The sequence below is a fragment of the Bison bison genome, unplaced genomic scaffold (assembly GCF_000754665.1).
Source record: "Bison bison bison isolate TAMUID 2011002044 unplaced genomic scaffold, Bison_UMD1.0 scf7180017864298, whole genome shotgun sequence".
Classification (NCBI taxonomy): domain Eukaryota; kingdom Metazoa; phylum Chordata; class Mammalia; order Artiodactyla; family Bovidae; genus Bison; species Bison bison.
Window position 1 is genome coordinate 3,908,018 of NW_011494870.1, and position 25,452 is coordinate 3,933,469.

Here is a 25,452-nt window from a genome sequence, read left to right on the forward strand (position 1 = left end):
CCATTGATCTAGAGAGTTGGAGGTGTCTATTCTACTGAGTGGGACATAGGCCATGAATATTCATTTCCATGTGTGTAGCAAGATGGGAAAAAGAAAACATCTGTTTATCATAGTGTTTTCAAATATTTGATAGTGAAAGGTGTTCATAAATATATATATAAATGTTTAATGAATGCATATACCTTAGTGCATATGCATAGTTTTCAAATGTGGTTTTCAAATATGAAAGTAAGTCTTTATTGAAAAACTTGCATTTTCTTCTGAAATTAAAAAAAAATGGGTTTTGAGAATGTATTTTTTTTAAAACCACAACTTAGAGAAAAGTAAAATACATTCATCTTCATTACAGAGAAAGTTAAGGTCACTCTGACCTTAGGAAGTAAGATGTCATTCAGGACCACCAGGGTTGGATGAATCTTCATTCCCTAGCAAGATTTCTCTCTGGTAAATCTAACCACCATTTTCATCTAATTCACAAATCCTTTTTCCATTTTTGTCTTTAACATTTGTGTTCCTATGTGGTCTAAAAGTTAAGAGCCTAGAGATCATGCTAATGAATACCACAATTCTGCTTTGAGAATATGTCCTGGAAAGGAATTCCTAAATTTTCAACATTAAAAATAGAGAAATCCTAATAGCATCTGTTTCGAATAATACACTCTAAACCAAGCATGCTGCAAATGGTCTATTTTGGTTATAGTTACTAAAAAAAGAACACAAACACTTTTCTATAGAACTTGCATTAAATCAGCCAGCGTTTTTAGAAACTGATGGGCAAACTGAGGTGCAGAAAGGTTATATAATTTGCTAAAGCTAACACAGCTAGCGACAAAGTCAGACTGAAAACCAAAGTCTTCTGGCTGTCATGATGAGAAAAAACTTAGTCAAATGAGAGTGTTAGAGTATGTAAACTAGAAAACTAATTGCTTGAATAATTAAGTATTAGGTTCGTACAAAAGTAACAGTGGTTTTTGCATTGCTGAAATTTGCCATTTGATATTGGAATACATTCTTAAATAAATGTGATTATGTTATACATCATTTTAATGTGTATGTATCACTCTTTTTTGCTAATGAATTATTACTTGCTTATTCTATATTTATTTTAGACTATGGAAATGATAATAGACAAAAAGAAAATTTGAACGATTTTCTTATTCAAATTCAAAATGGGTTGTAAAGCAGAGACAACTTGCAACATCAACAACACATGTGACCAGGTACTGCTAACGAACATACAATGTACTGGTGGTTAAAGAAGCTTTGCAAAGGAGACAAGAGCCTTGAAGATGAGGAGTGCAGTGGCCAGCCATCAGAATTTGACAGCTAATTGAGGGAATCACAGAAGCTGATCCTTTTACACTAAATGAGAAGTTGCTCAAGAACTCAACGTTGACCATTCTACAGTGGTAAGGTATTTTAAGAAAATTGGAAAGGTGCAAACAGCTCATTAAGTGGGTGCCTCATGAGCTGACTGCAAATCAAAAAAAAAAAAACACGTTTTTTGAAGTGTTGTCTTATTTTATGCAACAACAAACATGTCTCTTTGGATTGTGACATGCAACAATAAGTGGAATTTATATGACAACTGGCAATGACCAGCTCAGTGGTTGAACCAAGAAGGAACTCCAAAGCATTTCCCAAAGTCAAACTTGCACCAAAAAAAGGTCATGGTCACTGTTTGGTGATCTGCTGCCCATCTGATCCACTACAGCTTTCTGAATCCCAGCGACATCATTACATCTGAGAACTATGTTCAGCAGATCAATGAGATGCACCAAAAACTGCAATGCCTGTAGCAAGAACTGATCAACAGAAAGGATCCAATTCTTCTCCAGAATAACACCTTACCACACATCGCACAACTAATGCTTCAAAAGTTGAACAAATTGGGCTGTGAAGTTTTGCCTCATCTGCCAGTATTCACCTGACCTCTTGCCAATCGACTAGACTACCACTTCAAGCATCTTGACAGTTTTCTGCAGGGAAAACATTTACACAACCAGCAAGATGCAGAAAATGCTTTCCAAGAGTCTGTCAAATCCTGAAACATGGATTTTTATGCTACAGGAATAAACAAACTTATTTCTCATTGGCAAAAAAAATGTGGTGATTGTAATGGTTCCTATTTTGATTAATAAAGATGTGTTTGAGCCTAGTTATAATGATTTAAAATTCATGGTCGAAAATTGCAATTATGTTTGCATCAACCTAATAATTAGTGACTCTTACCTGTGTCAGTGCTGTAGATTGTAAGTTGCCACCTCTAGAATTTATTCAAGAAATATTCAATGTACAGGTTATATATTAATCAGCTATTACCTGTTCCTTATGTTTTCATTCAGTTGGACATGACTTAGCAACTGAACAACAACAACAAACCTTTTCCTTAAGGACCTTAGAGTGTTGTATGAAAATATTTTAGGTATGTTTCTTCATGAATATATTAAATATTACAGAGGCAAATCATAAAAGGTGGGCAGGTAATATGGTGTAGCAATTTAGGGTGTGTGCTAAGGATATCCAGTTTTACTTCCTATCATCCTATCAACATTGGTGTTTAAATATATATAAGATTATATAGGTGGAACAGTGTACAGTGAAACACAGGTGGAACATCTCCACGAGCTTCTATCCAATTCCCCACAGAGAACCCCTGACTGACCATTAAGAATAAGCCACACACATACCTTCAAACCCAATGAGCCTGCAAGGTCATTGTCATATAACAAAGGCTTTCTGCTCTTCTTCTTAATCCCCCTGTACATACCATTTGCTTTCTGGTCACAACTTCTGAGCCTATAGGCCTCTAAACACACCCCTTGACATAGTCTTGCCCCACAATGGGATAAAACCCAGCTCCACCCACCAGTGGGCAGGGATCAGTCCCTCCAACCAGGAAGCCTGCACAAACCTCTAGATTTGCCTTACCAACTAAAGGCAGACACCAAAAGAAAGAGAAACTAAAACTCTGCAGATGGCTGCTGCTGCTACTAAATCACTTCAGTCATGTCCAACCCTGTGCGACCCCATAGATGGCAGACCACCAGGCTCCTCTGTCTCTGGGATTCTCCAGGCCAGAATACTGGAGTGGGTTGCCATTTCCTTCTCCAATGCATGCATGCATGCTAAGTCGCTTTAGTCATGTCTGACCCTGTGCGACCCTATGGACAGAAGCCCACCAGGCTCCTCCGTCCACAGGATTCTCTGGGCAAGAATACTGGAGTGGGTTGCCATTTCCTTCTCCACTGCAGGTAGCAAATGGACTCTATAAACACAGAAAGTTAGACAAAATGAGATGGAATAAAACAATATCACAGATGAAATAAACAGAAAAATCTTCAACAGAATACTAGCAAACTGAATCCAGCAATACATTAAAAGGATTATTCATTCTGATCAACAGGGATTTATCCCAGGGATACAAGGATTTTTCAATATCCACAAATCACTCAGTGTGCTACACCACATCACCAAATTGACGAACAAAAACGATATGATCACCTCAATAGATGCAGAAAAATATCCTGACAAAATTCAACACCATTTATGACAAAAAACCCTCCAGAAAGTGGGCACCGAGGAAACCTATCTCAACATAATAAAGGTCATATATGACAAACCTACAGCTAACATCATACTCAATGGTGAAAAGCTGAAAACATTTCCTCTAATATCAGAAATAAGACAAGGATGTCCACTCTCACCACTTTTATTCAACATAGTTTTGGAGTCCTAGACACAGAAATCAGAAAAGAAAAATAATTGAGAAAGAAGTAAAACTGTCACTGTTTGCAGATGACATGATGCTACACATAGAAAATTGTAAAGATTTTACCAGAGAACTAATAGAGCTTATCAATGAATCTGTTAAAGTTGCAGGATACAAAATAAATACACAGAAAACCATCACAATTCTATACACTAACAATGAAAGATCAGGAAGGGAAATTAGAGAAACAATTTCATTTACCACTGTATCAAAAAGAATAAAATACCTAGGAATAAACCTACCTAAGGAGGTAAAAGACCTGTACTCTGTAAACTATAAGACACTGGCCAAAGAAACTGAAGATGACACAAATAGATGGAAAGATATACTATCTTCTTAAATTGGAAGAATCAATATTGTCAAAATGACTATACTACAAAAGGCAATCTAGAGACACAATGCAATTCCTATCAAATTACCAATGGCATTTTTTTTTCAGATCTAGAGCAAAAAAAAAATCTTAATTGTAAGGAAACACAAAAGACAAATAGACAAATATACTCAAAATATAGACAAATAGACAAAGCAATCTCGTGAAAGAAAAACAGAGCTGGAAGAACCAGGCTCCCTGACTTCAGGCTATATTATAAAGCTTGAGTAATCAAAACAGAATGGTACTGGCACAAAGACAGCTTTACTGATCAATGAAACAGGATAGAAAACCAAGAAATAAACCCACACACATATGGTCAATTAACCTACAAAAAAGAAGACAACAATATACAATCAAGAAACAACAGTCTCTTCAATAAGTGGTGCTGGGAAAACTGGACAGTTAGGTGTAAAAGAATGAAATGAGAACAGTCTCTAACACAATATACAAAAATAAACTCAAAATGGTCCAAAGACCTAAATGTAAGACCAGATACTATAAAATTCTTGGAGGAAAATATAAGCAGAACGCTCTTTGACGTAAATTACAGCAATATCTTTTTTTGGATCCACCCCCTTGAGTAATGAAAATAAAAACAAAAATAAACAAATGGGACCTAATTGCACTTAAAAGCATTTGCACAGCAAAGGAAACCATAAACAAAATGAAAAAACAGCCTGCAGAATCATAGAAAATATTTGCTAATGTTGTGACCAATAAGGGGTTAATCTCCAGAATATACAAACAGCTCATGTAGCTCAGTATCAAAATAAAACAAACAGCCCAATAAAAAATGGGCAGAAGACCTAAATAGACATTTCACCAGAAAAGACATACAGGTGACCAAAAGGCACATGAAAATATGCTCTACATTGCTAATGATTAGATAATTGCAAATCAAAACTATTATGAGGTATCACCTCACACTGGTGAGAGTGGCCATCATCAAAAAGTCTACAAGTAATAAATACTAGAGAGCATGTGGAGAAAAGGGAAACTTCTTATACTGTTGGTGGCAATGTAAATTGATAGAGCCACTATGGAGAACAATATGGAGGTTCCTTACAAAACTAAAAATAAAACTACTATATATGATCTAGCAATCTCACTCCTGGGCATATATCCAGAGAAAACCATAAGCCAAAAAAATACATGCACCCCCCAGTGTTCATATAAGCACTACTTACAACAACCAGGACATGGAAGCAACTTAAATGCCCATTAACAGAGGAATGGATAAAGAAGATGTGGTACATATACAGAATGGAATATTACTCAGCCACTAAAAAGAACCAAATAATGCCATTTGCAGCAACATGGATGGACCTAGAGATTATCATAGTGAGTGAAGTAAGTGAATGAATGAGAAACATCATATGATATCACTTACATGAAATCTGAAAAGATGTACAAATGAACTTATTTACAAAATAGAAACTGACTCACAAACATGGAAAACAAACTTATACTTACCAAAAGGGAAAGGTGGAAGGATAAATAGGAGTTTGGAATTAACATAAACACACTAATATACATAAAAAATATAGCCAACAAGGTCCTACTGTATAGCATAGGGAACTCTGCTCCATATTCTTTAATAACCTATATGAGAAAAGAACCTGAAAAAGAATGGATATAGGTATTTGTATAACTGAATCACTTTGCCATATACCTGAAACTAACACAACATTATAAATCAACTATACACTAATATAAAAGAAAAAAGAATTATACAAACACATGCTTAACTGATGTGGAGATGCTATATCCTATGATGCTGCAATAAACTAAGCAACTGTTCCTTGAAAGAGACACCAAGTTTTGTTCAACTTCTGGTATATAACAGCATCTCTAGCACATAGTAAGTACTCAAGACATATTAATAAATAAATAAATGGATGAAGATCTCTAATATTTTCAGTGTTCTATCAATCTGAAATAACAAGCATTGCAGGTAGTCTAGATTTTGGACATCTGGAATAATTCTAAGAGCTAATCTTTCTTGTAAGTTTTTGTTGATCAAGCCTCAACCAACAATTCCTATCAAACACAAGGATTCATCTTGGGAACCCAAAAACTTCATGAATCTACCCCCAGTGAACACATGCACCAGAGTGCTGGAGAATCTACTTATAAATCCATATAACACCATGAATGCAATGAAACTAGTATTCACTAATGAGTCTTCTAATTTAAAAGACAATGGGCAGTAGAGATAGAGGTTGGATTTTAATAGTCTATTCAGGACTCTCCAAAGGAACTGTTTGGATTATACAGAAAGGTTTATTAGTCAATCTGATCTTGTCATCTGCATTATCAGAAAGGTAAACAAAAAATATTTCAAAAAAGTAAGATAAATCAGGTTGTCAGTCTGTCAGTATTCACAAGAAATGGGATTATTTTCTCAAATAAAATCAACATGTTAAAAAAGATCCTAGGGCAATACACCAGAATTTTTTGTGGAACTCTCTCTCCAGTATAATCACTAAGACAATTCATTGATCAGATGTCTAAGTTGAGGATTTGAATATTCTAACTCCAAAATCTAACGGTGAAGTCTGTTATATTACACAGATACAGCTTCAGTGAGCCTTTAGCACTCTGGGTATTGTGCATGTCCTCTAGTAATTCATCATCTGTGAATCTTGAGGGATTGGCTTTGACTGGGATTTGAAGTCTAGACTATTAGTGTGAGTAATGCTACAAATGAACAACCGTGGACCTAAGAACAATCAAGCTCAGTGGTGTGAAATGTAAAGAATCAAGAAAGCAGTCATGCTCAGCTGAGTGAAGTGAAGCAAAGGCACAAATAGGAGAGCAACTGGATAACAAACCTGAGGAAATGAAGAGTGACCTCCACGGTTCCAGACTGCTTCCACATACTTTCCTTCTGCCAGGCCCAGAGAAGAAGGGCTCAAATTAAATCACACACCAACATAAGATGTCAAGTGTCTTAGCTCCTAATTGCCAGGAAAAAAAAAGACAAAGAAATAAGAGTCTACAAAGAGTCCGCATATTGGTAAGCTATATTCCTTGTTAAAAATCAAGATCTACCTATGAATAGGGTGGGTTTATTGTCTGGAGTAATAATTCGTTAGTGGGCTCACAATATTATTTAATAATCTTCACAAGGGCACAATGGCTAACACAAAATATTGCTTCTTGAAGTGTTAAAATATTAATAGCAAAAGCAAAAATACTCAAAGCAAATAAAAAACAATATGACTTCCTAATTTCACTGAAATGAATGTGTTATGTACATGGCAGATTTTCTTGGCAAAAAGAATTTTTTTTCTTATCACCCAATTCAAATATTAAGGATGTGGAAAAATATATTTTTTTATTTTAAAAATGAACAGAAAATGTCTGGCCCTGACATTCAAAGAAGCAATAAGTCAGGATTCTAATGCATTGCTAGTTTAATGAAAACATCAAAAATGATATGAAAAATATAATGTGTCTTGCCTGAGAGAAAAATAAAGTGAAATTGTAATCAGTTGCTAAAACTTAATCAATACAATAACATTGCAAAGTTTCTAGAGAGTGTTTTCTGTAATGAAAGTTTTGAGGTCACTAAGTTGTGGGTTTCTCTGAATTACATCATCAGATCCTCTCAGAAATGATGTTTATCATTGTCATCACCATAAACACAAACCCAGTAATTAAAATATTTGTGGATATGTTGACCATTAAAAGAGTCAAAAAACAGTCTCATTTTCATGTTTCCCTCATATCCTAAAACAATGCCAGTTTGGTGATTCAGCATGTTAGAAAGGGGGTTATATCATATTCCTAAATGTTTGATTCCATGAAGACCCATAAAGGCAATCATGGGTCACCCCTTTCTCTGTCCTTCAGGAAAAAAAAACAAACAGTTTGTAATCCTGAGGAAGGTCATGAATCCAATTTTAATACTCCTGGTTCTCCTAGTTAAAAATGGACTTTGCTTGAGAAAAAAAGTTCCTTTAAAAAATCCAGTAATTTTCATTTATAATCTTCATATGTGGTGATGCTATCACAACAGGTAGCATTTTGAAACAAGGTTAAAAGGAGGTGGCTTGCAAAACTTATTTCTCCTTGCTCCAACAACTCTAATTCTTAAGTAATTCCTTTCCATGAAACTTCCTTAAACTAGCTCACGGCTTCAATGTTACCTTCTCCAAGAAAAATCCAAGTTCAAATTTCTTAACTACTGAAGAAGCAAAGCTCAAAGAACCAATAACAGAAGATATGGACTATTCCAGGCATAATTTGAGTATTTTTTCATTTCTGTCCCTATGTTCCATCCTATCCACCAAATCCAAATACATGTTGAGGAACCATATAACTGATGAAAATCTTATGAAAGATACCATGTTGCTAGCATGGCTGGCCCTGCTTAAGTTATGTTTTTTAAAGATTCTCTGTGGCAGAGATAAACCAGAGGCTGCACCAGTCACAAGCTGAGTGATAGAAGGCAAGTCATTTAAACTCTCAGAATCTGTTTTCTCACCTGGGAAATAAGGAAAATTCACAGAATTATTTGAGGATTAAATTAGATAGTATAGAATACAAATTAGATTGGCTATGTGAAGAGTTTAGAAAAAGCACTGGACATATGATGGCTAAAGGTTAACAATTAAATGAAACAATCTAACCCACTACTTTTCCTGAGAAGTTAATAACAATTATACAACCAAGTTGAAACACTTCTCAGAGTTAAATTCATCACCTTAAATGTTCTTATAAGAAAAAACTGGAGTGACTAAAGTTGTATTATGCACTCAATTAAGTAATTTATTAAAAAGAGTCAAAAGTATCTGAGAAAATAATCATAAAGGAAAATGAAGGTAGAAAGAATAAGAAAATAGAGGATTAAACAGATCCAAGAACTAGTTATTGGGGGAAAATAAACAATATGCAAATAAAATTCTAAAAAATGATATCAGAGTACTTATCTGGGTCTACTTAGAACAAAGTAGACATTCTCCTAGGAATACAATAATTGTTAATTAATAGATTCATCAATGTAATTCAGCACATTGATACATATTAAAGGAGAAAAACCTGTGTCATCTGAATAGAGGCTAAAATGTTCTTCTATAACCTTCAATATTCATTCATATCAATAAAAAAAGAAGACCTGAAAAATTAGTAAAATTAAATAAAAGAGGGGCTTAATTTGCTGTAAAATATATCCACAGTAAGCCTACAGCAAGCATCCTACTTCATAGGACATATTTAAAGCCTTTCTCACTAAATTCAGAAACAAAGCAGAAATAATGCATGCATAACTCCTTTCACACCTTCTACTGAACATTGTAATTATCCCAAACAATGCAATAAGATACAGACAGAAGAGGTAATAATTATAAGACAATGGATGCAAGGCACAAAATTATAATTATTAGTAAATGATATGGCTGGATTCATAAAAAGGTCAAGGAGAGTCACAGATAAAGGATTAAAATCAAAAGAACAAATGCAGCAAGTTAGTTGTGTACAATATCAACATTAAAAAATTTACATTTTTTTTCTACTAACAAAAACCAATTATATAATGCAATAAAAAATAAAAGCTACTTCTTAAGGGAATAAGAACTGTGAAGGATATAGCAATACACCTAATAAGAATTGCATCATCTTCCTAGAGAAAATTTTGTTTAAAGACCTAAATAGGAGACATGAACAATGTAGTGTGTATGGAAAGACTCTGTGTTTTATAGATATCACTTAAGCTCAAATTAATCCCTAGAGGCAAATAACTCCAATCAATTTAAATGGCTGGAATATGAAAATACAGCTCCAAAATTCACATGGAAGAGTGCCAGATGTTAAATACATTAGTTAGGATGCACTTGGCTACAAGTAACAGAAAACCCACCTAAAAAAAAGTCTAAACTGTGAAGAGGCTCTAAGTGTACATCCCGTCTATTTACAAGGCTGTTGTGTTACTTTCATGTCCTGACTTCTCTATTTAATCTGGTTATGTTCAAAAGAGCATAACATTTCCAGAAGTCACACAAGAAGAAAGCAAACAGAGGCTGTATAGGGGTAGAAAAAATAATTCCACTATTCATTTTCAAAATGAGGGGGAAATACCCAGAGGTCTTCACATCTCACTGGACACATTTCATCACATGTTCAATCCTAAACTAATCACTGGCAAGCCGGAATGCAGTTGCCACAATTATTTAAAATAATTCTAACTGTATACCCCCCTAAACTTAGGATTTTAATGGTGTTCAAATCCCCAGAAGTACATCATTGCCCAGAACCTGAAAATGAACTAAAGTTCTATTAGCAAAACAGAATGAATGGAGAAGATGACCACTGGGTAGGCAGTTTTACAAAATGTATTCAGAATATACGTAGAATCCATTCAACCAATTTAACATTTACAAACATAAGCAAAAATACAAATAGGCAATTTACAAACAAATAAGGAAATACAAATGTCAAATAAGCATGTGAAAATATGGTCAATTTTACTAAGTGTTCATAGAAATGCAAATTAATACCATGACATGCCATCCCTTTCCATTAGATCAGGAGTTAGCAAGCTCTCTGTTAAAGGGATAGATATTAAATATTTTAGGCTCTGTGGCAAAGTGAAGGCTACTTTGTAGTTATGTATACAACTATTTTGGAGAAGGCAATGGCAACCCACTCCAGTATTCTTGCCTGGAGAATCCCAGGGACGGGGGAGCCTGGTGGGCTGCTGTCTATGGGATCGCACAGAGTCGGACATGACTGAAGTGACTTAGCAGCAGTAGCAGCAGCAGCATACAACTATTTTAAATGTAACCATTTAAACATTTTTAAACCATTACTAGTTTACAGATTTATAATAAATGATAGTGGGTCAACTCCTCCATTAAACAAATTTTTAAAAGCTTAATAATAGCAAGTGATAATGAAATGTAAGTAAGAGTGCCCTGTAATTGGGAAGGTTTATTGGTGCAACAGCTATGGAGAATGATATGGTATTACTTATGAAAAATAAAAATGTTCACACCCTATAACCCAGTATTTTCACTATTTGATATTCCTCCTAGAGAAGCAGTTGCACATACACACAAGAAAGCATGTGCAAAATGTCTACTGTATCATGATGTACTTTATGAAACACTGGAAAAATCTAAGTGTCCATCATCAGAAAATGGCTAAATAATCTGACTGGGATATATTTGTGTTATTTTTCTAAATGTATCAGCAACTAAAAACAAAAAACAACCAGCTCTATATAAGTATGGAAAAATGCTGAAGACATACTGATAACTCTCTAAAGAAAATTATAGAACATACAAAAGAAACATAAAATAATTTTATGCTAAGAATGCATAAAATAATAGTTATCTACTTTCTATAGGATAAAAAATGAGAGCCATAGGTATAGGGGATATGTTTGGAGTGACAGGCTAAACCCGTAACTCTCATACTTTCAAGCAGTAGGAAGAGACCCAGGTTCTAAGAATGCTTCCAGGGCTGCTGTATTTCTGGGGGGTTTGATATTTTATAAGAAGAAAGTATTCATACTTCATTTGTTTTTAATTAAAAATTTAAAAGCATATATAAAACATTTTGAGAACTGACACAGAAAAGTGAGAAAATATTCAGCTATAATAAGTTTAAATATCATAGCTAAAAATTCTACGTGTACATTAAAACATATATAGGTTCTGAAATATGACTTGAGAGTAAAATTCACTAAACATTTGGAATCCCAATATGCAAAGTTCAAAATTTAATGTCAATGAATGAACGGTTCTGATCTCCAAGAGTTGAACGTAAGTCACTAGGGCTTTCCAACTAAGTACATTTATTTCATACTTAAGATAATGAAGGGGCTTATGACATGCCACCTCAAAATATGCCACTTTGGCATACTAAATATTTTGAACTGAGACACCTGAGAAAGAACAAACACAGGAAGAGTTTGCCCTTCCTACCAAAAATAGGTCATAAAACGTCCCATGAGAAGGATGCCTTCCTGGTACCAAAAAGAATAGAGAATAACGTCCTGTTAATCAGAAACAGGGAGCCAGTGCTAAAATGGTTCTGCATAAACAAGCTTATTAGTAGTAAAATAACCCTGATAATCCATTGGTTTTTGTCTTACCCTCATAAGTATCTCTTAGTCACTTCCCCACAATTTGTTGCCTCTACCGAGCCCAAATCTTTAAGATCTGGAAAATACCATTATTTTTTTAACAAATAACTACTCTATTCTCACTCTGGAGCATTTCTGATGATGGGGATACAGCAGAAAACAAAGATATAGTAAAAGGTAAACTTTCTTACGTTGCAGCATTGTTTATACTCATTCCCTCTTAAAGATTTTTTTTTTAATTTAAACAAAATCTTGAACTTTTTATTCTGTATTGGGGTATAGCTGATTAACAATGTTATGATAATTTCAGGTGAACAGCAAAGCGAGTCAGCCATACATATACAAGGACCCATTCTCCCCCAAACCTCCTTCACCTCCAGGCTGCCACATAACGTTGAGTAGAGTTCCACGTGCTATAAAGTAGATCCACGCTGGTTATCCATTTTATATACAGTAGTGTGTACATGTTCATCCAAAACTTCTATGATTTTTAACTACCCTGTTCAAATACGATTAAAGCCTGCCCTCAGGCTGAAGGCCACAAAATAGAATCTGACCCATTAGATCCTCCCCCGCTCCATGTAATTCAGACTACCCTGTAGTAAAAGCTTAACTAAAAAGAGACTTGCTAACAGGTTTTTCTGTTCTTGGCTTGGCTGAGTGATGCAAGGACATGGAACTGATTCTTGAAAAGTTCTTGGAAATTTATAATTTTGCATAAAGGATTTTCCTCTTGTGTACTTTTGAACCTAAAAGCCATAGTACTAGTAATGTAGTTAAATGTAGGAGAGGTAACATCTCATTTAAATATTCTAATTCATATATTCCCGTTTAGAAATAGTTATTAATGGACATGTACTGGAAAACATGGTATAGAACTTATAAGAAGGAAATAAAAGTGATACTGTTATGAAAAAATAGGTCACCTTACTGTGTGAAGAGGCTAAGTAGTGTATTCCCTCCTTATCACAGAGACAAGAAAACTATGGTAGCAGTAGTAAGGATTTCATTTGTCCAGGAAAAGAAAACAAATCTCATTTGATTAAAACTAACAGTTCTGAAAAAATTATTATCTAGCCTTTCTGATAATCTCAATTCTCCAATGATAGAAAAAAAATGGCTAAGAACTACCACTCTAGACCTAATTACAACCAGGAGAGGTATTATTTAGTGATAGGGAAGTGATAAAAAATCTTGGAAAAAATAAATCCTGTCATCTTAGATCATAATACCTATAGTATACAGTGTTGGGCAAAGCCTATAAAAATAGCCCACAGAGACAGATAGATACATTTCAAAAATAATACCATAATTCATGGTTCCATTGTACATGGTTCTAAGCATGATGCTTGACTCAAGATAGTCAAAAAGCCCTTACTGATGCAATTCCAGTTACAGAATGGCAAATCATCTTAAGTAAAAGAAATAAAAAGGAAATGCATCCAGTAAGCATATGTCCCAAGAATGGAAAAAAAATAACTAATAACTGAGGATATATATGAAATCATGGCATTATGGAGCCTAAGTCCAAAGAAAGTGGACTTAGAGTTGTTCAGTGTTAAGGGCAACAAAGACTTTAAAAAAATATAATTTCACAAATAAGGCAAACAAGTGAGGGCCAAGACCACTGCAAGGGACAAAAGGTGTTAAATTGAAGTTTGGCAGAAAGAAAACAGAACATCTAAATTCCTGCTTTTGCTTCTGATTTCTCTGCCAAGTATAGAACAAGCATTCCTAAGGGAATACAAAATCCAAGGGTAGTAAAGTTGTTTTTATATGAATTCAACTCATTTGGCTTAGATGAATTGTATCCCAAGGCTCTAAGAGAATTTATAAGTGAAATCATCCTTGTTTTATGGGAAATCTTAAAGAAGGGCAAAGGAAACAGAAAACTGGAAGGAAGCCAACATCAGCCCCACTTTCAAGTGGAAAATGACAGGTCTGGCAAACAAACCACTGGATACAAGGATGGATTGCTAAAGGAATGGGTGGTGAGTACCTAGAGGAGATGGCAGTCATCATAAAATGTCTAAGAATGTCTTGTCACATTCTACTTAATGTTTTGCTCTGAGACGATTACAGGACTTGTCTAACATGAGAATGTAGGACACAAAGTTTATGGGAACTTCCGCAAGCCCGCTAACAATCAGATAGTTTTCTTTTTAGATACTTTAGCATAGAATGGAGAACTATGGATTGAATGCTAAAAGAGATTATCAGATTAGTAACTGGAGGGTGTATTTTAGGAAAAGAGTAGTTGGACTGTGAAGAAGGCTGAGTGCCAAAGAATTGATGCTTTTGAACTGTGGTGTTGGAGAAGACTCTTGAGAGTCCCTTGGACTGCAAGGAGATCCAACCAGTCCATTCTGAAGGAGATCAGTCCTGGGTGTTCTTTGGAAGGAATGATGCTAAAGCTGAAACTCCAGTACTTTGGCCACCTCATGCGAAGAGTTGCCTCATTGGAAAAGACTCTGATGCTGGGAGGGATTGGGGGCAGGAGGAGAAGGGGACGACAGAGGATGAGATGGCTGGATGGCATCACTGACTCGATGGACGTAAATCTGAGTGAACTCCGGGAGTTGGTGATGGACAGGGAGGCCTGGCGTGCTGCGATTCATGGGGTTGCAAAGAGTCAGACATGACTGAGTGACTGATCTGATCTCTGATCTGAGTGATTTGGGTAGTAATGAGTTGGTGTCCACCCACAAAGTAATGTTGACAAGTGTTAAGGGTTTAACTGTCTGCCCCACCAAAATAAGCCGAAGTCCTAGTCCCTGTACCTAGGAATGTGACCTTATTTGGAAATAGGGTATTTACTATTGTAATCAAGTTAATATAAGATCATTAGAGTAGGCCATAACACAATATGTCTGCTGTCCTTATGTTGTTGCTGTTCAGCTGCTAAGTCAAACTTTTTTTGCAACTCCATGAACTACAGCATGCCAGGTTTCCCTGGCCTTCACTGTCTCCCAGAGTTTGATCAAACTCATGTCCGTTGAGTCAGTGATGCTACCTACCATCTCATCCTCTGCCGCCCCCTTGTCCTATTGCCCTCAACCTTTCCCAACACCAGGGTGTTTTCCAATGAGTTGGCTCTTCGCATCTGGTGGCCAAAGTACTGGAGCTTCAGCTTCAGCATGAGAAGCGTTTAATACTGAGTGAAGACAGAGATACACAGGACCAACACCATGTAAAATTGGAGACAGAGACTGAAATGCTACACCTGCAAGGTAATGCATGCCAAGGCTTGCCTGCAAACCAGCAGAAACTAGGACGAGGCAAGGAAGGATTCTTCTCTACCAGCTTCAGACAGCATGGCCCAGTCAACACATCATTTCAGACATCTAGTACTCAGAACTGTGAGAGCATAGACTTCTGCTGTCTAGGTCACCCAGGGGGTGGTATTTTGTTACAGCATCCCTAGGAAACTAATCACAGGTGTATCCCAGAATTGGGAGCCTGATTCTGACTCTGTCCATTCAACATTCCAAAAAGAACTGTGAAGATAATAGACATGCTAAAAAGGCTACTGAATAAACGTTGTAAGAATAAAAATGTACTTAAATAAAAATAATAACGTAACCCATTTAAGGGTGTTTCATCACCATTTAAAAATAGAACTACACAAGTACATGCAGAATTTACATTTCCAAGTTTTTCTTACCCAGGAATTCAAGAAAAGTCATTTTTTCTCTTAATAAATTAATGATGGATCTTTCCACCATTCTAACAACCAGAACTGGCATAGAATGTTTCATTCCAAATACAATGCATTAAAGAAGCTTGAAAAATGAGTCCCAGTTCCGAGGAAAGTAATCAAAAGAAATGATTTCAAAATCATGCCATATCAAAGTTTAAAAAAAGTGACAAAGTGACAGAGTTTAGTGTAGAGAAGACATGACTCAAAGCAGATACCACACTGCCTACAAACACTGAAGCAGCACCAGACGGTTTCTCCGTAACCTCAGGAGGCCTTACTAGTTTTCAAGGACTCTCACATTTCTTATTACTAAGGTGCAACAAGCAGTGTGCTACCTGCAGTTTATATCAATAATTAAAGTGTCACATTGTGGCTAATCACATAAATGCAATTTTCAATTAATCCCGAGACACCTTTCCCCACACATCCTAACATCCCTGAAATTAGCAGAGGTCTTAAACAATCAAAGATTGACAGGTGATAGTCATAAAGGAGTTTTCATCAACTGTGCGTGGACAAACTCGCGCATAGCTTTGCTGTTCAGTTGAGAAATGTGCATTGCCGAGGCATCACCTGCTGAGTTCCACTGTCATTTAAAATGATTTCAGAAATACTCTACTTTGATTTAACAATGAAATGAAACTCTTGCATATGAAGAAAGGCATGGGAACAGAGCAAAAATGTGTATGATTGAGGAGCGAATATTAAATAGTAAAGTAAATATTAATCTTGGAAGGTATAATTGCAATTCCGTGGTTTTTTTGCAATGGAACAATCAAATTCTTTACTAGATTTAGGAAAATATGAAGCATGTTGGTATGTTTTGTAACCGATTTACATGCAAAAAAATTGCCTATCTCTTGGTAAGAGATACAATTAAAAGCAAGATGTACTGGCTGTATTTATTAGAATAGCTGAAAGAATATTCCAAACAAAAAGAGGCTGGTGTGATCCTTCCATGCCTCAAACAGCATACTAAGGCACTATATCGTAGTTTAATTGGTAGTATTTTTGTTCTAAGTGATATGTAACTAATGATACATTTTATGATTTATAATCATAGACAATAAAATATGACACTTTTTATTTATACAGAACTTATAATTTACAAAGCATTCTCATGAATATCATTTTAGTTGACCTCAATAGATACATGAAATAAGCAGTCTATTTTTTTACAACCATTTAGGCTCAGAGGGTAAAGAATCTGCCTTTGCAGGAGACACATCTGACATGCAGGCCTGATCCCTGGGTCAGGAAGATACCCTGGAGAAGGAAGTAGCAACCGACTTCTGTATTCTTGCCTGGAGAATCTCATGGACAGAGGAGCCTGGCAGGATATAGTCCAAAATGTTGCGAAGAATCAGATAGGACTGAGTGACTAAACACACAACAGAGGAGAAAACTAAGCTCAATAGTTAATTAATTTGCTTATGGTCACATGTTTGACACATGGCAAAACTGAAACTAGGGTCAAAGACTCCTAATTCCTATTTCAGGGCTTTTTCTATTTAAAAAAAAAAATGATGCATTCATTTTTTTTCCTGGATATATTTATGTAAGTTAAGATCCAATGAAGATAACTTCTATAATATATAAAAATTCTTACTTTGCCTTTCGATAACCAAAAAATAAAAACGAAAATCTAGTGAAGAATTTATCTTTTCAAAATCATTTTCTCTTTTTACCTAGCACAAAGATAGGCTCAGAACATATAACTTCTGCAGGAAGTTGCTGCAAGTGATACAAACGAAAAAACCCAACTCTCTCTCCTGGGAAAGAATGAATAGCTTTGCCATTTTACCTCCACTAAAAATAATATAATTCTGAAATTAAATATTATTAACAAAATTTCATAATCTAGGCTTACACAAATGCATGACTACAACCAAACAGAATATGTAATTTCCAAATATCTGTCTGTCCTTTGAGGCAAATATTAATCTCTAACATACCTCCTTGACATAAAGCATACAAAATATTCTGATTCTTGGATTTAAAATGTTAAAGAACCATGGTGTATTAAAGTTTTGGATATTATCACAAATCTCACTTAATCATCTTATTCATACTATATCTTAATCTTGACAACAATCCTGTGAAATATTATCGCCATCACCAACACCACCATTATTATCATCAACATCATTATGAAATCATCATCGCCATTATTACACTATTACCATCACCACACCACTGTCACTGCCGCTGGACAGAGGAAGAGACCGAGGCTCAGAGTAATAATACTTGTAACCAAAGTCACTCTGCCAACAAGTGGATTGTTTCTACCTTTTGGTTACCATGCATAATGGTGCTATGAATACTGGTGTCCAAGCATCTGTCTGAGTTCCTGCTTTTTATTCTTCCAATTATGTATCTAAGAGTGGAATTGCTGGATCATACGGTGGTTCTATGTTTAACTCTTTGAAGAACTGCCAAACTATTTTCCACAACAGCTGTACCATTTTTATATTCCCGCTAGCAAAGCACAAGGGTTTGAATTTCTCCATATCCTCTCCAATACTTATATTTTCTGGGTTTTGTTTTTCTTGATAATAGCTATCCTGATGGACACGAAGTGGTATCCCACTGTGGCCACTGTCCATTTTTAAAGAGGTCACTTTTCTTTTTTCAGATCATGTTTGTTGAGTTGTAAAAGTTCTTTATATATTCTAGATATTCCTTTTAATCAAACAACATCTGTCACATACTGATAATGCCCAACATAAGACTGATATGACAGAATTCCCTACAGTGGCTTCCATTTCAACATTACCATAGAACTACATGTTTAAAGGGGAAGTCACATGTTGGGTGAGACGCATTTTTACTAAGTTTACTAAACAACCATGGTGTGTCTATGGTCAGCATTCAGAACAAATGCAGCCGCAGTTCCCACCGTGGCTCTGTGTGCACACTGTACTCCCACGTGTGAATTTTCATTTTTTAAGATCTGCTACTTTAAGAGCCCAGAAATTACTTTAAAATTCACAGTAGATTAGAAGCAGACATTTGGTTATTAATGAAGAGCTCTGAGATGACAATTTTGTAAAACCATAGGGTGGTGGGAAATGGTGTTTTATTAAATGCTGCAAAACCTCTAGGTACAAAATGGGCAGGGGTCGGGGGGGGCTGTCTCTGTGAGTGGGTAAATGATGCTTTTCCATTTCCTTATCTTAGGACGTGTCAGGGCAGTGCTAAGGAGTCCCATTCAAATTCAGCAGCCGAGGACAGCCCAGATGGAATACAAATAGACGCAGGAGAAGTGGAGCAGGGTTAGTGAAGTGTGCAGTTGGCGAGATTGATGTCGATACTCTTCACTGCCAAGTGAAATGCCAATAATGCTTGTATAGCATTTTGTGAGGGCAATGGGAGTATCGATTTCTGAGCAATAATAAAGAATGAAGCCGCTCTCTCAGGTATAAAAATATTGGCAACTGTTACAAAGAATTGACTCATAGGAGCCCAAGTGCTGGCCTATCTTAATACAAATAATTCAGGCTTCAGACGGGATTTCAAGAGCAGCCAGGCATGGTTCTCAGGCACTGACTCTACTATTAATTTACCTGAGGCTTTCACGGGCCTCCCAGCCAATGAGTCAATTGGTCTTAGTAGAGCAGGATCTAAATGGATTCCTGAGGTCTCACTGAGGGTTGAGAGAAAACAACAAAAATGAAGAAAGAAAGGAAGTAAAAACAAAGACTGTAAAATTTTTACACATACATTTTTAAAGTTACAGATTCTATTGGTGTTTCTTTCTGAAAATGAAGTAATGCATCCATGTGGCAACCACCTAAACAAAGAACACTATATGAGCTTTTAAACACATTTCAGTTAGAGGTGCTATTTCCAAGAAGAGTGTTTTATGCTATGGATTACAATAAGTCTCACATACTGAAACCAAAATGTAACACTTGCAAATGTACAGACCTATTACATTTAATGATATCATATAGTTGGCAAGAAAACTTACAAACATTCTAAGTTTACGCAGAACTGGAAAATTGGCTGGAGAAGAGATACAATATTCCACTCCCACAGTCACCCACTCCTAAATCAGAGTGACCTCTCAGAGAAATAAAAATAAATCATCACCACTGGGACACCTAAATGTCTTAACAGCTTTTGCAGATGGTAAAAAAGATCTTGGTCTCATATGAACTCAGTACCTGGCCTAGGGATTAGAAACCTATTTGAAACAATGAATCTTTAAAATACAGAACCATGAGCAATGGATAATTTTTAATAACTGTATGTATATATAAATGTATATGTGTGTATATATATGCACACACACATACACTTATATATGTATGTGTGTGTGTATATATATTATATATATATATAATATATGTACACACTTATAAAAACTGGTTTCGGCCCAATTATCTATCCCTATAGGAGAAAGGTATTTTGAGAGTTAGAAAAAAAAAGATTGGCCCTTAAAATTTATCCTTTCTCAGATGGTTTTTGGTTTTTCCCAAACTTGGTAATGTGCAAGTAGTTTGTATTTTTTAGTTTTGTATTTGTTTTGTTTGTTTGCTAGTCTGCTAATGATCACTCCTAAGAACACATGTGCAAAAACAACTGTACTCAGAATTAATTTTGAAAAAAGAACATGTGCAATGTGAGAATTAACATACACTGAACTGAGAAAGTGATAAGCTGATACAAGCTCCATGTGAATCATATCAGGCACTGGGAGCTAAGTCAGCTTGTGAAATAACCCACATTGGCTTAAAGTGAGTTCTGCAGAAGAACAGATTTCCCTAATATAGTTTAAAAGCCTCTGGCCAAGGCAGACTCTTTTAAATGCCCAAAGTTGTTGTCCAAGGTAAAGGAAACAGCTATTGTCTCTTGTTGCTGGTAGGAATGGTGTAATTTCCCCACAGGCAACATCTCACAAAGTTTTAACAGGTTGCTTAATACAATTCTGAAGCTGTACATATAAACATGGATTTCACAATGATTCAACCATGAGATTGTTCACAGCTGTGTTATTTATAACACTGAAAAATTGAAGGAAAAATACCTAAATGTCAACAACAGGAAACTGAGCAATTTTAAGTGAAAAAGGCTTCAACACTTACTTAAAAAGGAGGAAGATCTATAGCCACTATGACTGACTCTGCAGGTTACTCACTGTCAATATTATCTCACCTCATAAGATGAATAAACTCTTGAATGTGTTAATCCAGCCACCCCTCACCCATGTAACTCAGAAAAGTTGACCCTCTGTCCAGTTCCAGGGAGTGATCATCCTTAGTATAAGCCAGCCAGATTCATCTCTTAACCTTTAAGAATGATGAAAGAAATAAATTTCTTTACTGCTTAGGACAGTTTGCCTTGAAACTTTCTGCTATCAACAGATTATCATGTTTATAATAGCATAACCATATTTATGCTATATAACATATAATAGTTAAATGCATCCTCAATAATAGTTCTTTTTAATATATTTCTTTCAATACCAAGAATACAAAACAGTATATATCCTCTGACTCTCCTTTTGTAATCAAATGTTATACAAATATAATCCAAAATACTGATTATCTTGCAGAGTGATAGTGATATGATACATGACTTTATGTGTGTGTGTCTATGTACTCTAAATTTACTATTTCAAATATGTATTGTAATTGAAATAAGAAGAAAAGCAATTTTTAAAATCCCTACCATGATTAGTTAACAAATAATTTGCTGGTTATATTTGCTTATCCGGTTCTATAGCAACTAAGAATCAGGGATTACTAGCTATATTTTAAAGAAAAAGATAATAAGGTTCAAAAAAAATCAAATTTTGCTTCCATAGCAGCAGGTATCATTTAGAATTAGGTACCCCACTGAAGTCTTGGTCTGTGCAGCAGATACCAGATGAGAAGATACATATTATCTAAAATTGAAAACATTGTCCTGTTGCTATTTTGATATAATAATATAGCTTCATTATTTCATTAATTTATTAAAAACATTTATTGAGCATCTGTTGTGTTCCAGGCAACATGCTAGCTAGGCAGAGAGATGATAAAGATGAATGAAAAATGGTCTCCTCCCTGCAGAAGCTCACAGTCAAAAGGGCAAAACAGGCATGTAAAGGTTTACAGAATAGTAAGATATTGTTGAAACAGAGGCATGAGAAAAGTAAGTGGAAACACGAAGAAGAAAGTGATTAGTTCTAATTATGCAACAGGGAAGACATGCAAAGACAACAGCATTAGGTCTGGGTTTTAAATAATTAGTAGAAACTACCCATGGATTGGAGGAAGTAATCCCACCAAAGACAAAACAAAGTACGGTTATATATAGGGTGTCCTGTGAAAGTCCAATAGGTTGATTTGACTGCAATATGTCAAATGTAGTGGATAATAGGAAAAGAAGTTGAAAAAATAAAATGTGTATCCATTTAATCTTTAGGCAATGGGGTACTTCCAAAGGTTTCTGAAGCAAGTAAATGACATGACAATACCTCTGTCTTAACATTGGAAGGTAATCTGAAGGAAAATGTGAATGCAGAGTGTTTTCCGGGGGAGATACCACAATAGTCCAGGTAAGATATTTATAATGAGAATGTAAACTGGGGCAGCAATAACAAAACTGGAGATGAATATAGAAGGAAGGGAGGTATTAAAGGTAGAATTGATGTTGTGTGGTGGCAACTGAGGTGGAGAGCAAGAACTAATGATTCCAACTTGCTAACTCAAGGACTAAGAAGATTGTAAGGATCTTAAATCAAAAAGGAAACACAAAAGGAGATGACTTGGAAGGGAAAAAATGTAATAAGCCTGGTTTTCGAAAGCAGTGACTAAATTCCTGAGGGACAGCAGGTAAAAATGGCTCACAAGAATTTGATAACATCTTTAATGATTTAGTTTCCCTCTTTCTCAAATGAAGAGCTGTATCTACAAATTATATCCAAGTTTTAAAATATCATTTAAGAGGAGATATATAAAAATTCTTCTTGACACTAGTCTAAAGCAGCAGCAGGGGAAAAAGGCCACTTATTTTAGGAATGGAATGAGGAAAAATCTACAGGGATTTATCAAAACCCAAAGCCTATTCCCAGTTTGAGAATGAAGTTTGAATTTACAATACTCATCTGCTCTGTAAAACACAAGCTATAACATTAACGTAACACTTTCTACAGGGTCATTGGAATGCCTGCAGCTCTGACAAAACCAAAACCAACCTCCTCTGAAGAAACGCTTTCACATCTCGGAGTTCATGAGATTCCTCCAGAATTGTTACCCCACTTGCATAATTGTAATCAATAAAAATTTACAATCAAGTAAGCACTAGAGGGAAAACCTAAAATAGAAGAAGAAAACAGATAAATAAGTATCCTCAAGTGTTTGAAATAAAAGAATAATTGGAAAATGATTATAAAGATACATAGGTAGATAAGAGACAAATAAAAAACCTAGAACACATGAGGAAAGATTAGAACACTATAATAATGAATAGACTTGAAACAGAACTACAGTGAAGAGACTGCCATTGAAATTACCCTCACTTTCATAGATATGTCAGAGTAAGTTAAACTGTGAGTGATGAAGTACAAAACTGAATTATAATGGGAGTAATATCAAAATTTGGGGGAAGGAGCTAAAGTCATATTTAGCAGAATATTTATAGTCCTGGTATTACATATTAGTAAGCAAGGAAGAATTAAATATTATCTTAGTTAAATTATCAACACAAGATGTTTGAAAAGTAAGTAAACCTAAGGAAAGTAAAAGAATTAAAGGCAACATAGGAATTAATGAATAGGACAAACAATAGAAAGAATCACAAAAAATATTTTTTAATGAAAGCAACAACAAAATGATAACCACTAACATAAGTAGTGTAAAGCATATACTCTGAAAACTAAAAAATATTGTCAAAAAAAGTAGAGAGGATCTGACAAATGGAAAGACATCACACATTCATGGATAGAAAGACTCAGTATGGTTAAGATGGTAGTACTCCTCAATTAATTTTATTGTCAATTGATTTTCAACGTGTTCCAAGACAATTAAATGGGGAAGGAAAATCTTTACAACAAATGGTGCTATGAAAACCACATATCCACATGCAAAAGAAAGAAAAAAATTTGGACACCCTACATCACACCATATGTAAAAATTAACTCAAACTGTAATCAAAGATCAAAATGTAGACGCTAAAAGAATGAAATTCTTAAGGAAAAAATTGTAGGCATAAATCTTCATGACCTCGAATTAGGCAATGCTTTCCTAGGTAAGACATCAAAATCACATGCAGCAAAAGAAACCATCACCACAACCAATTTCAGAACATTTTCATCACCCCCCAAAACAACTCCATATCCATTAGCAGTCACTCCCATTATCCCCTACCCCTTCAGGCCTAGGCAACCACCAATCTACTTTCTGTCTCTAGGACTTAATCTGGAAATTTCATATGAATAGAACCAAACAATATGTGCTGTCCTGTGCTAAGTCACTTCAGGCATGTCTGACTGTTTGCAACCCCATGGACTGTAGCCCACCAGGCTCCTCTGTCCATGAAATTCTCCAGGCAAGAACACTGGAGTGAGTAGCCATTGCATTCTCCAGGGGATCTTCCCAACCCAGGCATCAAATCTAAGTCTCCCAAGTTTCAGGCAGATTCTTTAACATCTGAGCCACCAGGGAAGCCCAAGAATTCTGGAGAGGGTTAGCCTGTCCCTTCTTCAGGAGCTCTTCCAGACCCAAGGATTGAACCAGGATCTCCCGCATTGCAGGCGGATTGAGTTCTTTGCAAAACTCGGATTCTCTGTGGTTGCAGCTGTACTGCTCAGTGACCAAGACAGCTCTCTAGTTTTGTATCTCTGTGCCCTAGATAAATGGGAAGGGAATGGAGGGGGATGAGGCACTTGCTGGACTCATACTCATGTTGGAAACCTGAATGAATACTAGAGCTAAATCTGACACTCCTTCTAAAAGTGGAGCAGTTTGAGTTAAAATCAAAGACATGCCAAGAAAAAGAGGAATAATAGCTAATGTTTTCAACATACTTTGAAGGAAAAAAGCAGGTTAGAGAGGCAGGTACAGTATAGTACCAGTTAGGCAAATTACCTTAGTAGAGATATGTGACATATTTATTAAAATATGAAAAATTGTTATCTCCAGGTACTGGGACCTAGGATGATTTTTTTTAACTTTTTCTTTATAATGTTCTGAATTGCTTAGTTTTATTTTCAACAAGCATGTATGAGTCTTTGCAAAATAATAAAGTTATTAAAAAGTAAACTAATACAAGCCAAAGAAAAAAAAACCCAAAATAGTAGCTGAAAGTAATGACCAAATGGATCATATAATGAGGAAAATATATTGCGTGGCTGCTATGAGAGAGGTTCAGAGAAAAAGATAATTTTGTCTCAACATAATTAAACCAAATGGCTAAAAGAGTTAAGCTGTATGTTTGCCATGGAGAAGGCAATGGCACCCCACTCCAGTACTCTTGCCTGGAAAATCCCATGGACAGAGAAGCTTGGTAGGCTGTAGTCCATGGGG